A 17270-nucleotide genomic window follows, 5' to 3' on the forward strand; every position below is an offset into this window, starting at 1 on the left:
TTTCTTATGTTCTTATGGTCACTATTGAGCCTCATGATGGCCACTTGAATGAAGCATTGAGTGTGCCTGCTCCCTATAAACCAAACCCAAGCAAGGAGTTGGCGACATCAAGACAGGCAGAAGGGAGGAAAATTGACAAGCAAAAGACAAAAGTTCTGCAAATGGAAATGTTTTTTATTTCCAGTGAAACGCCCACACTACTAACTGATGCTGAAGGAGGGAGTGCTACTATAGCCACCAGACCACCTGATTCCCAGCTGCACTTGGTCAAGTCTTGTTTATAGTACAGAATGTTTCTGTGTAATAAATGTCTGACTGATTACATTATTTATATAATAAAGGTCTTATCTCAGCCATAGAATATTTGCTGTTTTTTTCTTGACATTTTTCAGTGTCACCAGCAATTGTATAAATATGAATAATTTGGGAAGCTTGTAGTATTAATGTCAGAATTTGTTTAAAAGAAAATAAAGATAGAAAAGTGCGCCTTTAATTATATCTCAGAGAAATATTGAACTATGAAATATTGAATAATTTTGTGCTTTATTTCAAGATGGACTGTGGAGAGAGGACTTGAGGCCAACATTTCTGAAAATTTAAATTATTAGATTTTAATATTGCTGATTGATCCTGAAGGTGCAATAATAACATTCAGAAAGACCGAATTAGTGACACAGACTGTGGGGGAAACGTGACTTGTGGCCGCTTATTTCTCTGGAGTAAAATTGGCGACAGACCTATGAATTTTGCGTCATGAACTGTACTGGACGCCATATTGACTCGGACTAGTTGTCCAAGGCACCCGCCTGAAACGGGTATTGGGCTCCTTTTTAAATGTACAGAGCGGCGTCCCATGCCAGTTGTAGGACGCCAACTGCGAAAATCGTGTGCAAATGGGCAGCGCGTATGCTGTGCCAGCTCCACCTAGTTGTGGGTTGTAGCTGGGGTTTGAGAGGCCTGACCAGAAATCCTTAAAGGGACTGCTGGAGGCCCTGGTGTGCTCCTCCTGGGCCCACAAAAACTGTGGCCTGGTGCCGGCATGTTCGAGGCTTCTCTTTTTATGTTTCACTCCTCCCCCCTCCCCGGGATCGCTTACCCCGACCTGACCCGCCAGCTGACTCAGCACAGGAACCAGCCAACTTGACCCCCTTTCCCACCGCCCCCCCCATGACCAGCTTGCCCGTTTGGCCCATACAACCTGCTGGCGGCATTTAACTTAGGCCTGAAACCAAATTTTGGGCCGAGGCTCAGCTTAGGTTAGCTTGGAGGGTTCACTCCGCCAACATTGCGCCTGTTTTGGGTGCAAGTCGAATTTCTCAGCCTCTGTTCTCTGTTTCATACATTTTATCTGAAACAAGAAGCGCGCCCCTTTACAGAGTGAATATTTTAGCCGGAAACGGTGGCTGCTTAATGTAACGCTAATTGAACAGGAAAGGGTCTTGAACGTGAATCGTTCTTGCTGTAAATTGGTAATGTCATTCTAGTCATTACTTCATTTGCCATCAGCTAATGTTCTTGAGAGATTAGAAACGTGTGTAAGATATTAAACTGACAGAAAATTGACAGCTAGTTTTTACGGAGCTTCCCCTCCGTGAAACAAATAAGCCGCTATGTCCAGCTTGTCTTCCAATTGTTTTTAGATTAGAATTTGACCTGTGTGAGGGAGCGCAGGAGTCTTGGGGATACATGGACCAGAGGAACTTTGTCTGTCCATCATTGTTCGTGCTTAGGTGTAACCAAGTTAATAGTCATTACCCTACCAGTAACAATTTGAGGCCAGTATCTGCCAAGAGTAATGGGAGAGGGAGGGGTTGGGGGGTGGGAGATGATTACACATCACTCATTTCCTTTAATGGAATACCTGTTGATCTCCTGTGGCAATGCTCACTGATAGTAGGAGGAAATGTTCTCATTTTAGCTATGTTTGTTGTAATGGGCTGAATGTGGTTACAGCACCACCTCTGGAGGGAGTACAAATAGCAGGCGTTATCTGATAGTGTTATCCATTGATTTCAATGGACTGCTGGCATTAGTGCTACCGACTCACGGTTTTAGTATATTAATTATAGTAATTTGATTGTCACTTACAGTAATGGGGTAAATAACCACATTTGACGGAGAGATTCATATGCTTGGGGCACATATTGGAAATTTGGCCATACGGTCATTAATGGCAAGAAAATCGGGAGTGCTATAAATTGGGTGCATTAACCTCTGAACCCGGTTTTCTAGTCTGCGCTCCCATCGAGTCAGAGCTGAGGACAGTCTCCAAATACTCGAAAGTGTTTCTGAAATGTTTGCTCTCGCTCTCTCTGTCTCTGTGTGTGTGTGTGTGTGTGTCTCTCTCTCTCTCTATATATATATATATATATATATATATATATATATATAAAAATTCTATGTGTGTGTGTGTGTGTCTCTCTCTCTCTCTATATATATATATATATATATATATATATATATATATAAAAATTCTATTAAGATGCCTGAAGAATAATGGCATTAACAGAAACTGCAGGAAACGCCCGTGGGTCAGTCAGCACCTGAAAGAGAAAGACCTGAAATGTTTCAGGAGAGACCCTTCATCAGTCACCATTTTCTGTTTTTATTTGATTTCCTGCACCTCCTTTTTTTTTTCTTATTAATTTAATGATTGTCTTTTTTTAAATCTGCTACTGCTAAAGAAAAAGTGCCTGGTGTATTAATATTAAATGGCTTCTTAATATTGCTGAGTGTAAACTCGATGCTGCAAGGGAAAAGTGTCCCTTTAAATCTGAAACGCTGGCCTTTTACATTATTGTAGGAACTAACTAAAGAATGGAATGCAGATCAATCTCTTTTTTTAAAGGTGGACATCTAGGCAATAATTAAAATCAAGTAATCCGACACCTGCCAATTACGTTACTTAGATTTTTGAATCAACCTGGCTTGACTGCACAGAAGATGCCTTTGCATTCACTCTTAGCATTGATGTTGAAGTGTGTAACTTGTGGAATCCAATTTCTAAAGTCTGTTCCCTTGATTTTTTTTTAACCCCTTCAGGGACAGGGGTTTTGGAGGGAATCAGCTGACCAGCGTTCAATTGGAGTTCACATTTTTCCATGCACTTGCAGGAAAGGACAAGTTTACTTGGTGTACTTTCTGGAATCTCGGATGCATTAGGCCTTGCTAAATGCAACTCAACGGCCAATTGAAAAGCATCTACGAGGGTTTTTAAAAAAAAATTTGTTCATTCTCGGGATGTGGGCATTGCTGGCATTTATTGCCCATCCCTAGTTGCACCTTGAGAAGGTGGTGGTGGTGGGTCATCTTGAACCACTGCAGTCCATTTGGTGAAAGTAGTCGCGTAATAATGTTTGGTACGAAGTTCCAGCATTTTGACCCAGTGACGAAGGAACGGCGATATATGTCCAAATGGGGATAGTGTGTGACTTGGAGGGGAATTTGGAGATGATGGTATTCCTGTGCACCTGCTGCCCTTGTCTGTCTAGGTGGTGGAGGTCACAGGTTTGCTGCTCAACTGACTGCACAGCTGCTTAACCACTTAACTAACAACGTGTGGTCTAAGGAGCATACAGAAGGGTTCAACCAAGGTTTACAGATCCAAGATTTGCAAATCAGAGGTGGTACGAGGACATCTTTGATTTTGGAGACGAATCATAAGTTAGGGATTAAGAGACCTCATTGGAGTGCAACGCTCTCTGCTCAAACAGCAGCCAGCATGAAGACTCTGCCTCCATACGACTAGAAGACGAGAACAGGTGGGGTTGTTCTCCAGTTGCTGCCAGTTCCTTGCCTGCAGCTGCCTCTAGACAAGTGATGGGAGGAGTCCCCTGAAAGCAAAGCAAACGCCTGCAGCTGGAACAGGACGAGCAATTCCTGGCACAGAGGCGGGATTGTCTGCTACTGCCACACACGGTGGGTTAAGCAGCCGGCTGGATCACAAGCAGGTCCGCAGCACTGCTCTCAGGAGGCCTTCCACACCTGTTCCATAAAAACAGTACATTCCAGAATACTGGAGTAGAAACATAGAAACATAGAAGATAGGAGCAGGAGTAGGCCATTCGGCTCCTTGAGCTGCTCCACCATTCAATGCGATCATGGCTGATCATCCAAATTCAGTACCCTGTCCCTGTTTTCTCCCCATACCCCTTGATCCCCTTAGCCTTAAGAAATATATCTAACTCCTTCTTGAATATATTAATGAATTGGCCTCAACTGTCTTCTGTGGTAGAGAATTCCACAGGTTCACCACTCTCTGGGTGAAGAAATTCCTCCTCATCTCAGTCCTAAATGGCTTACCCCTTATCCTTAGACTGTGACCCCTGGTTCTGGACTCCCCCGCCATCGGGAACAGCCTTCCTGCATCTAGTCTGTCTAGTCCTGTTAGAATTTTATAAGTTTCAATGAGATCCCCTGTCATTTTTCTGAACTCTAGTGAATATAAGCCTAATCGACCCAATCTCTCCTCATACGTCATTCCTGCCATCCCAGGTATCAGTCTGGTGAATCTTCGCTGCACTCCCTCCATGGCAAGAACATCCTTCCTCAGATAGGTGACCAAAACTGCACACAATACTCAAGGTGTGGTCTCACCAAGGCCCTGTACAACTGCAGCAAGACATCCTTGCTCCTGTACTCAAATCCTCTCGCTATGAAGGCCAGCATACCATTTGCCTTCTTAACCGCCTGCTGCACCTGCATGCTTACCTTCAGCGACTGGTGCACAAGGACACCCAGGTCTCGTTGCACTTCCCCTTCTCCCAATCTATTGCCGTTCAGATAATAATCTGCCTTCCTGTTTTTGCCACCAAAGTGGATAACCTCGCATTTATCCACATTATACTGCATCTGCCATGCATCTGCCCAATCACCCAACCAGGCTATTTTAACTGCTGGGCCTCGTTAACATTGCCGCTGCCTGCCTAGAATCGGAGGGTTGCCAACTCTGGTTGGACATATTCCTGGAGGTGTCCTCGTAGGACCTCTTGCCTCCAGTCACCCCACCCCCACACTCTTGCCGTTGGTTGCCCAAAAATGTCCATCCTCACAGTGCATCGCGTTCCCATGCCAACCGCAAAGCGAACAGACTCTTCATTACCCAATTCTTGGCTATCATTCAAACAGCCTTTTCTCCCATGTCCAATATTTTTTTTATAACTAATGAACAAAAGTGTTCAAAGAAATGTTTTTAATGCCCCTGTGATTTTCTCTCCTGGGTTGCTCGCATCAGTGTCCTGGAGATTAGACTTTTGATTCCTGGAGATGTCCCGATCCTCCCGACCTGCTTCAGTCTGGTGGGATAGCCACAGCGGCTTCCCCACTCAGCGCTGAGTTAAAATTGCAGTCGGGGCCTGATGACATCATTGGATTGCAATCTGCATATTTAAAGAAGCACTCCACTGGCTTTGGACATAGTGGCCCACCCAGAAGACTCTACAAACATTGCAGGATCCAGCCGCCCTAAGTGCAGGTAAATAACTTTGGTTGATTTTCTTGGTGAGTATGTAGCCTCCCCTCACATTGCCCTCTTGGTGAGGTGAGGTAGCCTTGTTGACCATGGTAGACATGCTACCTGGGGTAGCACCGGACGCTTGTGTTGCTCCTCCCATGTCTCAGACTTTCCTCAATCTCCTCTACTTTCGCCAACTTGTCCAGCAAAGAAAGAAATGCTGATGCCATGCTTCTCTGTTGGCTTTTTACACTGTCTCCTGCTCTGCTCTATGTTGGACGGCTGCCAGCCCAGCTTCCTATTTCAGTAGCACACTCTCACACTGCGAGTTATTAACGAGGTGTGGGCTGGAAGGCCAGCATGCGTGCGTTTGCATGCTCGGCATTAATTAGGGTTTAACTAGTCCTTAAGAAGCAAAAAAAACTGATAGCGCAGGGCTTTTATGTTGATGTCCATTACATTGGTTTAGTCCGAGGACAAATTTTGGGAGTATGGACAAAAATGAACCAATGCTTCATTGGTGCCAGTGTGCCAATTTACTGCATATTGATGTGCCCTTGGCGCAAAAGTAATCCCGCCCCCCTCACTGAGGATGTTCACTTCCTGCATACCCAGAAGTAGGAACTGATAAACTGGGAAGGTCAGACTTGGTCTGTTGGTGAAAATTTGAGATGCAGGATCATACAGCTTCATTGAAAGCTTCTTGCAATCCCTCGGACTGCAGAAGATGACAACGTGGGTTTTGCTCAGCGTTAGATGCCAAATAAGCTTGGCCCAGATATGTAACACTATCTCAAAACCATATGACAACAATGAAGATGTTTTAAATGTGGTATTTTCATAGCTGATCGGAATAGTAAAGCAAACTCCCAGTCCTTCAGAGTTCGTTTCATCAATTGTGAAAAAATTGCATCTTCCATGTTTTAAAGTCGCAATTGTTTGCATGTGGCTGCTTTATTAAGTTATTTTCTGCTTCCCTTTCTTTTTGGCAGCCAATTTGTATCAGCAGCTTTTTGAAGCCCTGTAATAGGTTGTGTTTGAGGCTTGGATGCTTAGCACATGGTTCTCCTCCTTAGTCCAGTATACACAACGTGGCAGAATCACGAGCTCGGAGGTGGTGCATCAATAAATTTATGTTTTACAACAATCCTGGTAAATTGTTTAGAAACATTTTCAAATCCATTTGTTTGAAGTTGTGGCAAGTATATTATAGATACTTCAAGAGCAAGATATCTCTGTGCATATATTGCGGAGGTTTACAATTGCTGCAATTGCAAGATGGAGACTTGAGTGGCACTAACTCTATTTGTAACCATAACTGCAGATAGATTTGACGTATTATGCTGTAGCTTGGCAAGGGTAAATGGAGCAGGCAGTAAGATCCCGATAGTGTTGGACAAGCAATACAGTTCAGTCCCACAGTGTGGCAAAACGTGCGTGTAATATTCCTACGAGAAATACTTCTGGTCAATGCAAAACGTAACTCTGCACAGACTGAAAGAAAGAAGTTGCATTTATATAGCTCCATAGAACATCCCTCGATGAATTATTTTTAAGTGTTTTCACTGTTGTTTTGTAGCAAACACAGAACCTAATTTGCGCACAGCCAGGTCCAAAAATGGCAATGAATAAGTGACCGGATAATTTATTTTGGTTGCACTGGTTGAGGGATAAGAGGAGAATTCCCCTACTCTTTAAATAGTGTCACAGAATCTTTTATGTCCATCTAAGCAGGCAGACAGGGTCTCCGTTTAATGCCAAGGCCAGTATCTCTGACAATGCACTACTTCCTCAGTAATGCATTGTAATGTTAGCCTAGATGATGTTCTGAAGCATTTTTTCCACACCAAGGGTAGTGGAAATCTGGAACTCTCTCCCAAAAGGCTGTGGATACTGGGACAATTGACATTTTCAAGACTACGAGATCGATAGATTTTTGTTGGGTGAGGGTTTCAAGGGATATGGCGCAGAGGCTTTTAACTGGAGTTGAGGCACAGATCAGCCATCTGAATGGCAGAACAGACACGAGGGGGCTGAATGTGCTACTCCTGTTCCTACGAATGGCGCTTTCAAACCATGACCATCTGACTCCATCACTGAGCCAAGCTGGCACATTAGCCCCGATTTTTAATTGGGAGATGGGAACGGAGCGTGCGTGGGCAGTAGCAGGACGAAGAACCTGCCACTTCGCACGACGTGGATGCCTGCCCGATAGAACAGCCTCGTTAAAATAGTGCTTCCGGGTTTCTCGGCCAACTTGAGATGAAACGTTAAACTGAGGCCTTGACTGCCCTCTCGGGTGGAGGTGAAAGATCCCATGGCACTTGACGTAAGAAAACTACTAGGCACTTGGTCTAAGTGTTAAACAAAGCTTTAATCAACTGTTTTACAACATGGAGGTCTAGTTGTGTCCTTCACTAGTTCCTGTTAAGAATGTCCTGCGCAAGCTGGGCCCGTACCCGAGTATTTATACTCTCCCTGGACAGCGCCACCCGCAGGCCGCTCAGTTGATTTATGTCAGCACTATTTCAAAAATCGCAGGGGTCGTCGCGGCCAACATTATCCCTCAAACAACATCACTAAAAAAGCAGATTATCTGGTCATTGGCTGTTTGTGGGAGCTTGCTGTGTGCAAATTGGTTGCCACATTTCTTACATTAAACAGTGACTACGCTTTAAAAGTACGCTATTGAATGTAAAGTGCTTTGGGACGTCCTGAGGTCATGAAAGGCTCTATATAAAGGCAAGTTATTTTTTTAATGGAAAATGCCAATGTAAAGTTGAACTGTAACTATACCCTCCTGCCAGTGGTAGTGCTGCAGGATCTTCACCGGGCAGGATAGCCTGACCGGTTTTACATGGGAAGTTGCCATTCTAAATACGGCCATAGTAATAATGGAGAAAATGTTGATAGGTAGTGCATGGAGATATTAAATTTGTAATGTATTATAGATGTGTGTGTGTGTGTGTTTGTGTTTGTGTGTGTGTTTGTGTGTGTGTGTGTGTGTGTGTGTGTGTGTGTGTGTGTGTGTGTGTGTTCGTTCTTACAATATGGTACATTTCATGATTTGACTCAATATATAATAAAATGTTTGGTCATAAGATTCATCGGGCTCGAATTTCCAAGCCCCGTGGAGGCAGGTTTGGAGGCGGGAGTGGTGGGAAAATTGCAGAATCAGGGGGCACGAACCCATCCCACCCCCAACCTGCCTCCGTGCCAATATCCCAGGAGGCGGGTATCCGACCTGTGCTGGGAGCCGCCTCCCCGAGGCGGGAGGGGATTAGTGCCAATTAACTGCTTGTTAACGAGTAGTTAACAGGCAGTTTTTTTTTGCCTAATCCCTATTTTTAGCCCTAAAGTGTGGGCTTCCCGACGGCTCCGAACCACGCCAAGTTAATGAGGCGGACCGTCGGTCTGAAGGGGTTGGAGGGTTCGAGATGTCCGGTGTTCAGGTGAGTGATGGGTGCATGTGTGCAGAGGTAAGTGTGTGAGGTAAGTATAAAGGCCTAGAAATTCAGTATAGCCACTTTTGGGGCGCCAAAGTCGGGCGGCCGCTAAAGTTTGCGCCCGGTGCAAAGTCGCGCCCCCTTCGCCGATATTCAGTCGCATCGCCCCAAGAGGTTGCTGCTGCACTAAAACAGGCGATGCACGACTATCTTTAGGCGCTAAGCCGGCGTTGCTGAGCGATACCCCCAAGGCCGGGCGCAGTGCCGGTGCGGCGAGTTCTTGATTGACGGCAGACACTCTGGTGCCGGTCAGCTCTTAAAGGGGGAGGGTCGATTTGTTTGCCTGCCACACCCTGCACACTGCAGCCCTCAACCTAGGCCTGACCACTTCAGCTTCACCTGCACAACACCCAGGGCTATGGAGAAGGCCAGGGAGAGAGTGCAGCGCTTCAGCGACGGTGACCTGAAGGCTGCTGGTTGGCGGAGTGGAGCGCAGGCGCCATGTTCTGTTCCCAGAAGGTGGCAAGAGGCCGCTGCCCAGCGCCTACCGGAAAGCCTGGAGGGAGGTGTCCAACAGGGTGTCTTCCAACAGCGTGGTTGCCAGGACTCCTGTGCAATGCCAGAAGAAGTTCAACGACCTCACTCGGGTTGTCAGGGTGAGTACCCTTTCCAGTGTCCTCCTCATCCTTGCATGTGCACCTCACTTTATGGGCAAAGGGACCTGAAAGCCCTAATGGCCAGCCCTCATCCAGCAGCTATGGGACTGGCATGAAAATCACTTGCACATTCAGCACTTTACACACTGTACAAGCTATTTGACCATGGGAGGCAGTGCAGACAAGATCAGGGCTTCACACTGTACTTAGAGGCCGTCCTTTCTCTTGCAGGCCAAGGTGGCGCACAACCGGCGCAACCGAACTGAGACCGGGGGAGGCCGTCCTGACCTCAAAGAGCTCTCCGACCTCGACCAGCATGTGGAGCGCATTATGGCAGGCCGGCTGATTGGCCCCGTCGCCAGTGGAGATGCCGACCCTGTTCTGGGCACCAATGGTAAGGGCATCACCTTTTGGACCTCTCTCGTTCCACTTGCGCATGAGATCAGCATCCTTTGCCACTGTCCGACCAATGCGGTGAATGGCAGCATTCATGCCTCCCTCGCTGCTGCCCTGTCCTCACTCTAAAGCTACTCTTGTGCCTTCCTGCTTTCAGATGGTGAATCGTCAGGTGAGGAGGCGGGCCCTCAAGCTGCCACTGTCAGCCCTTCGGAAGACGGGGAGGAGGAAGAGGAAGCCGGCCCATCAGTGCCACCCTCAGCCGCGCCAGCCCATGGCGATGTAGGGGACACGTCTTCCCTGGAGGGGAGCCGGGGGGAAGGGTCGGAGGAGAGTGAAGCTCCGGGGCCCAGCGGCCTGCAGCAACGCGGGAGGGGTGGGGAAGCTCGGCGGGCTTCTCCCCAGAGGGTGAGTGCAGCCTCCAGTCCTGCGACGGTGAGCGCAGAGGAGGTGCGGCTCCTGGAGGAAATGGCCGTCCAGGCTGAGCGCAGGCACAATGAGCTCATGGCTGCAGTGGCAAGGATGCCTGACTCCATTGAGTCTTTGTCAAGGAGTGTGCAGCAATTTGGAGCAGCACAGGCCAGGAGTCTGCAGGACTTCGCGGCAGCACAGGCGGCTTCGAGCCAAGTGCTCAGTCGTGCCGTCCATTCACTGGCTGCTGTCATGCGGACACAGACCAGGGCCACACGGGCACGAACTGCTGCCACCCTCGCTGCATCAGCCAGGCATCGCCACGGCACCTGCCGCGCAGCAGCAGCCCAGCAGTCTGTCCTTCAGCTGTTTGCTGCGCATGCTGCAGTGCTGGCCCGTGCGAGTGCCACTGTATCAGGCGACCAGCGAGCACCTGCGATCTGCCAGGTTGGCACCATTCCTGCAGCCGACACTGCCACTCCACCATTGCAGCTGCCACGAGCCGCTGGACAGACTGCTGCCGCCCAGCCAGAGCTGGAGCAGTCAGCAGCCAGCCACTCCAAGGCCAGAGCTGGTGCAGGCCGACCCCCAAGGGCATCTGCCGTCACGCCATCTGCCCCTCAGCAGCCTTCCCCCAGCCTTGCTGCAGCCACTGGGCTCCCATTGAGGAGGAGCTGCAGGGCAGGCAGGGGCCAGGCAAGGATACGAAAGGCATCGCCCTTGCAGGGCAAAAAGTAGAAGGTATGCTCAAATGCCTGTTGTGTTTTTGTAAGGCCGAGACTGGTGTCTTTCTTTCTTTTTGTAAGGCCGAGACTGGTAGTTTTGTGTTTTTGGAGGGGGCTTCTCCACATGAGGATGTAATGTGGGAAGGGCAGAGGTTTGCAATAAATTATTGTTGTTAAATTGCACTGTGCATGGTTTTTTGGTTAAGTCCTGGTTGGCCTGCTCGGCTGAGGGCTTGTGGAGCGGTTACATTCATCTGCTGACATTGGCACAAGCCATTCCCTGAGAGGGGGCCTAGAACCGACGTTCAATAAGCCGGCGACGGGCGGCCCTTGCACTTTCTGCCTCCCTCCTGTGCTGGTCCTCCTCCTCCTCCTCCTCCTGAGGTGGTCCTCCAATCTCTGGTGGCAGTGGCTGAGTCCTGCGGATAGCCAGGTTGTGCAGCATGCAGCAAACGACCACGAAATGGGAGACTCGCTCCGGCGAATATTGTAGGGCTCCACCGGAACGATCCAGACAGTGGAACCGTTGCTTCAGGACGCCGATTGTTTGTTCGATGATGTTCCTGGTTGCTTGATGGCTATCGTTGTATCCCTCTTCAGCAGGGGTGCTGGGCGCACGGAGTGGGGTCATCAGCCAGGTACACAAAGGATAGCCTTTGTCCCCGATAAGCCATCCTCGTGGGTGGGGCTGTGCCTGGAACATGTCTGCCACAGAAGTCTGTCGCAGGATGAAGGCATCGTGGCTGCTGCCTGGAAAGCGGGCATTGATAGCTAGGATGAGCTGCCTGTGGTCACACACCAGCTGGACGTTCAGCGAATGGTAGCCCTTCCGGTTGCGGTAATCCTCGGCATTCTCCAGAGGTGCCCGCAAAGCCACATGCGTGCAGTCAATGGCGCCCTGCACCATGGGGAAGCCCGCGAATGCTGCAAAGCCCATTGCACGCTGTTGCTGCTTGGCAAGGGCCATGGAGAAGGAGACGAACTGACGTCTCCTTTGGAAAAGGGCATTGGTGACCTGGCGGATGCAGCAATGCACGGCGAACTGGGAGATGTTGGCAATGTCCCCAGCAGCGGATTGGAAGGAGCCGGTGGCATAGAAGTTGAGAGCCACCGTCACCTTGACTGCCACCGACAGAGACGTCCTGCTCCTCAGCTGTGGCTGCAGATCACCGCCAAGCAGGTGGCAGATCTCTGTGACCACCTCCCTTCGGAATCGCAGCCTCCGAACACACTGCTCTTCAGACATGTTGAGATAGGAGAACTGCTGGCGGTATACCCTGGGTGGGTAAGGCCTCCTTTGCCGACGCCTGTTGCCCCCTCTCCGTCTAGCCAGGGCTGCCACTCTCTCACGGCGTCTGTGAGCCCTTTGGATGTAATTGAGAAAGCTAGCGTTTACACCCATTGCAGCCCCCATAATATGCTGGCAAACAATGAGATGTCAATGAAGGCAAAGACAAGTGGAAAGCTGTGGCCTGAAGCCACAAGTACCGGTCCGAGTGATGAGCCAAAGCAGACAGCTCTCTACCTTGGTCTCTCTGCAAAGATCCGTCTCTCAAGAAGGAGTGCTGCGAAATGGCAGCCTTTTATAGTTCAGGAGGAGTGCCCTTTAATTTGCGCCCCCCACGCCCCGCATCGACTGAGCACCGTTCCACTGTAACAGTCGCTAGGGGCGCCAAGCGCACAATGGGGTGAAGCGACTGAATTTCCGGTTTGGGGCGCACAAAGGGAGTTGCACGAGGAAATGACGTCAGGATCTGCGCGCGCAGCTGAGCGCGCGCAAAGACTTTGCGCCGCCGCTAAATCTTGAGTGAAGTTGGGGCTAGCCGCCTAGTGCCCGACATCTACTCCTCCTAAGGCGCTACCGGCTGGCGCAACCAACTGAATTTCTAGGCCAAAGTGTTTTAATAAGTTTCACTTACCTTTACTTTCTCTTGCAGGCTTCCTCCCTTCAGTTCTCTGGAGTCCCTCAGTTCACCGGCACAGAAAGCAGAATGGCCGCTGAAATGTCAAAATCTGCAGCATTCTGCTTTCTGGTCTGGAGAGATCTCTAACTGAGTCTGAGTAGAAGGACTCAAGTTAGAAGACAAATTGTCAGTGTTTGACAGCTTCACAGAACTGTCAACTGTTGATTTTTCATCTGTCAAAAGCTCTTGACAGAAGAAATGTCAATCGCTGACGTCACCAGTAACTAGGTGTCCCTTAATTGGCCTGCTGAGCCCGCTGGGCGGGCTTAACAAGGTCAATCAAGGGAAAATAGCGTGGGTTGGCCACAAGTCGATGGAGGCGGGACTACAACCCAAAAAGTGGGAGTCCCGCCTCCATCACGTCCCCATTGACAAAATCCAGCCCATCATCTTTATTTCACTTGGCACTGAAAGGAATCACCGCTTCCATGATCACGTATCACGCACAGCTTCTAGCGGGACTACATTTAAAAACTGCTCGAGTGCAAGTAAACCATTGCCCTCCCAAAATTAATGAGTGGACCATTGTCACAGCTGGAACTTAACTTTCGCAAGCTCCATTCAAATATTAATGGTACTAAAACTCAATAGCTGAAAATGAGATGTTTCGTCACCTAATTGTGTGCAAGTGATTGTTTTCTAAAAGTAATTACTTGTCCTATTGCAGAAGCCATGGCTCTCCTAGAACAGGTTGTCATGTTACATAGAAGGAGCTAGTCAGTCATGCAAAGCTGCCAACTGGAGGCAAATTCGATTGATTATCTCCTATCTATATATCAAAATGAATCTAGTGTCTGTTTTTGTTTCTCACTTCGCTCCAGCCACTTCCTGTATTACAGATCAGGCATCGCACCATGGGCATTGCCCTTGGAATAGAAAGCATGCATCGCATTTGATTGCTCAACTTTCCTCTTCAAAATAAAAAATTGCAACTAGACAAGTAGGAAATGCAGCAATCAACAAATATGAAACGGGAGTGAAAATGATCAATCCGGGAATTTAAAAAAAAAAGACAAATCAAAAATGGGCAGTCAGCAACAGCTGCTAAAAGGGAGCATACCAAACAGATAGTTTGTGAAAATCCTCACCGTTACCATCTTAAGCTGGGCAGTTGCTACTCAAAATAAGGTTTGAAACATAATGGGCAGGATTTTAGCTCGGGAGTCGGGTAGGAGGCGGGACTACAACTTTTGAGGTTGTAGTCCCGCCTCCATCGAGATGCGGCCAACCCACGCGATTTTAACTTGATTGACCTTGTTGAGCCTGCCCAGCGGGCTCATCAGGCCAATTAAGGGCCACCTGGCAACAGGTGACGTCACAGACTGAAATTTCATCTGTCAAGAGGTTTTGACAGATGAAATATCAGCGTTTCACAGCTGTTTGAAGCTGTCAAACACTGACAGTCTTACTTCTAACCTGAGTCCTTCTCCACAGACTCAGTTAGAAATCTCTCCTGCACAGAAAGCTGAAGGCTGTCACTTTTGACAGTTCGCAGCCATTCTGCTTTCTGTGCCGGTGAGATGAGGGACTCCCGGGACCTAAAGGAAGGAAAGCTGAAAAGGTAATTTAAACTTCTTTAATCACTTTAGACATATCAAACACACTACCTTTGCACTCATGCACACATCGCTCACCTGAACGCCGACATCTTGACCCCTCCAAGTCCTTCAACCCGACAGCCCGCCTCCTCTAACTTGCCGTGGTTTGGAGCCGTCGGGAATCCCACACTTCAACCTTAAAAATTGGGATTAGAGTAAAAACTGCCTGTTAACTACCTGTTAACAGGCAGTTAATTGGCACTAATCCCTTCCCACCTCGGGGAGGCGGGTCCCAGTGCAGGGTGGGTACCCTCCTCCTTTGAAACTGGCATGGAGGCGGGTTTGGGTGCGGGATGGGATCAGGACCCCTGATTTCAGGATTTTAACCCCCCCCCCCCCCCCATGCCTCCAATCCCGACTCCACGGCCCAATGAAAATCCTGCCCAATGTATACATCAAAATTTACAAGAAAATGGTTACGCTTTGCCTGTACAATAGAATAATCTGGGTATGAAATTCCTGCCACAGTGTTTTCTGTCGCAGGTTTGTTTTAAGAAGCCAAAGTTTAAGGTCTTACGAGGGTACCTCCAGCTGGCACTCTTGGCTGAAGAGATTCTATGAGGTAGCAGGCTTCAGTTCCCGGCACGCATTCATGCCTACACCTCCCAGAATGTTTTTTTATGATTGATGGTGAGATTAGCCGATTGCAGACTATGCCATGGCTATGCCCCTCCCCTCCCGTACTCTAGTACTGTATATTACTAGAAAATTAATGCTGATTAAAGTCCTCTGGGGAAATCATTCTTGGAAGCAGTTACGATGATTTGATTTTTCTCTATCTTAATCTCTCTATCAAGGTAAATCATGAACTCCAACTGTTTTGAGGTTAAACAAAAAATTTGTGTTCTATATACCTGATGATCCTGTGCAAGCACAGTCAGTAAGACAGCTGAACACGTACATCTGCTGAGTGGAGAGAGATTTGGGCAGGATTGGCTTGAAATGTGTCTTTTTATATCTTGTTTATCCTAAATGGTTATGCTAGCTACCATTATTTTATCTTATTTGTTGTTATCTCATAAGTCAAACAACCTGGAAAACAGTGATTCATATAAACAGTTGCAAGTTTTGGAAGGACTGGACTATTATTCAAGTTTGAAAGGAGGTTCTGAATAAAAGTCCAGGTTTAAACATGTTTAATTGGAACCTTTTCCTAACACTCCAGTACTATTGCAGAGATTCTTGGTAAAGATGGAAAATGCAAACCTTTAAGTTTATACATTACTAAGTCATAGGGCTGGATTTTGATACTGGAGGCATGTAGGAGGCGGGACTACAACTTTCGGGGTTGTAGTCCCGCCTCCATCGAGTTGTGGCCAACCCATGCGATTTTCACTTGATTGACCTTGTTGAGCACGCCCAGCGGGCTCAGCAGGCCAATTAAGGGCCACCCGGCAACAGGTGATGTCACAGATTGACATCTCATCTGTCAAGAGCTTTTGACAGATGAAATATCAGCGTTCGACAGCTCTTTGAAGCTGTCAAACACTGACAATCTGTACTCCAAGTTAATTCCTTCCTCTCAGGCTGATTTAGAGATCTCTCCAGAACAGAAAGCTGAATGCTGCAACTTTTGACAGCTCGCGGCCATTCTGCTTTCTGTGCCAGTGAGATGAGGGACTCCTGAGACCTGAAGGAAGGAAGGCTGTAAAGGTAAGTAAAGGTAAGTAAAACTTCTTTAAACACTTTACACACACCAAACACACTTATCTCTGCACTCATGCACCCATCACTCACCTGAACACCGGACATCTCGAACCCTCCAAGCCCTTCAGCCCGACGGTCCGCCTCGCTAACTTGGCATGGGTTGGAGCCGTCGGGAATCCCACACTTCAGGAATAAAAATAGGGATTAGGCTAAAAACTGCCTGTTAACTACCTGTTAACAGGCAGTTAATTGGCATTAATCCCCTTCCCACTTCGGGGAGGCGGCTCCCAGCACAGGTCAGGTATCCGCCTCCTTTGAAACTGGCTTGGGGGCGGGATGGGTTCGTGCCCCCCGATTTCGAGATTTTAACCCCCCACACGCCTCCAATCCCGCCTCCACGGCCCAATGAAAATCCTGCCCATAGAGTCATAATGGCACAGAAGGAGGCCATTCAGCCCATCGAGTCTGGATTGCTCTCCAGAGAGCCGGCACGGTCAGACCCATTCCCCCGCTCTATCCCTATAGCCTTTGCTTTCAAAACCTGCACCCTAAACAGATGAACTGTAGATGTAAATGGTTATTCTCCAAATCGCATGCGGAGATTTATTTATTTATGTGGGTGTGATATTTGAGGGGGACAAATGTATTTATCTAAACAGCTGTAGATAAGGCAATCACTATTTCATTTTGCAGGAATTAATCAAAAAAACACTACCTTTGCTTTCCCTGGGGAGATCTCTTTCAAAATTCTTTCCATTGAGGTACGTACGCATCTCTCTCCCCACCATACCCCAGCAATCCCGTATCATAAGCAAAGCCCTGTGAGATCTGTTTGTCTTTAAAACGTTGTACTGAGCCATGCAGAGCGCTGAGGCGCTAGATTTGATCATTGATGTTTGCTGAGTCAGATTAAATTAGCTGAAGTAGTGCGGGAAAGGATCACCGCAGTGACCTCCGAATTCCTGGGCTGGTCAG

The sequence above is a fragment of the Somniosus microcephalus genome, chromosome 2, assembly GCF_052327205.1.
Source record: "Somniosus microcephalus isolate GS21.2 chromosome 2, FLI_Smic_1.0, whole genome shotgun sequence".
NCBI lineage: Eukaryota > Metazoa > Chordata > Chondrichthyes > Squaliformes > Somniosidae > Somniosus > Somniosus microcephalus.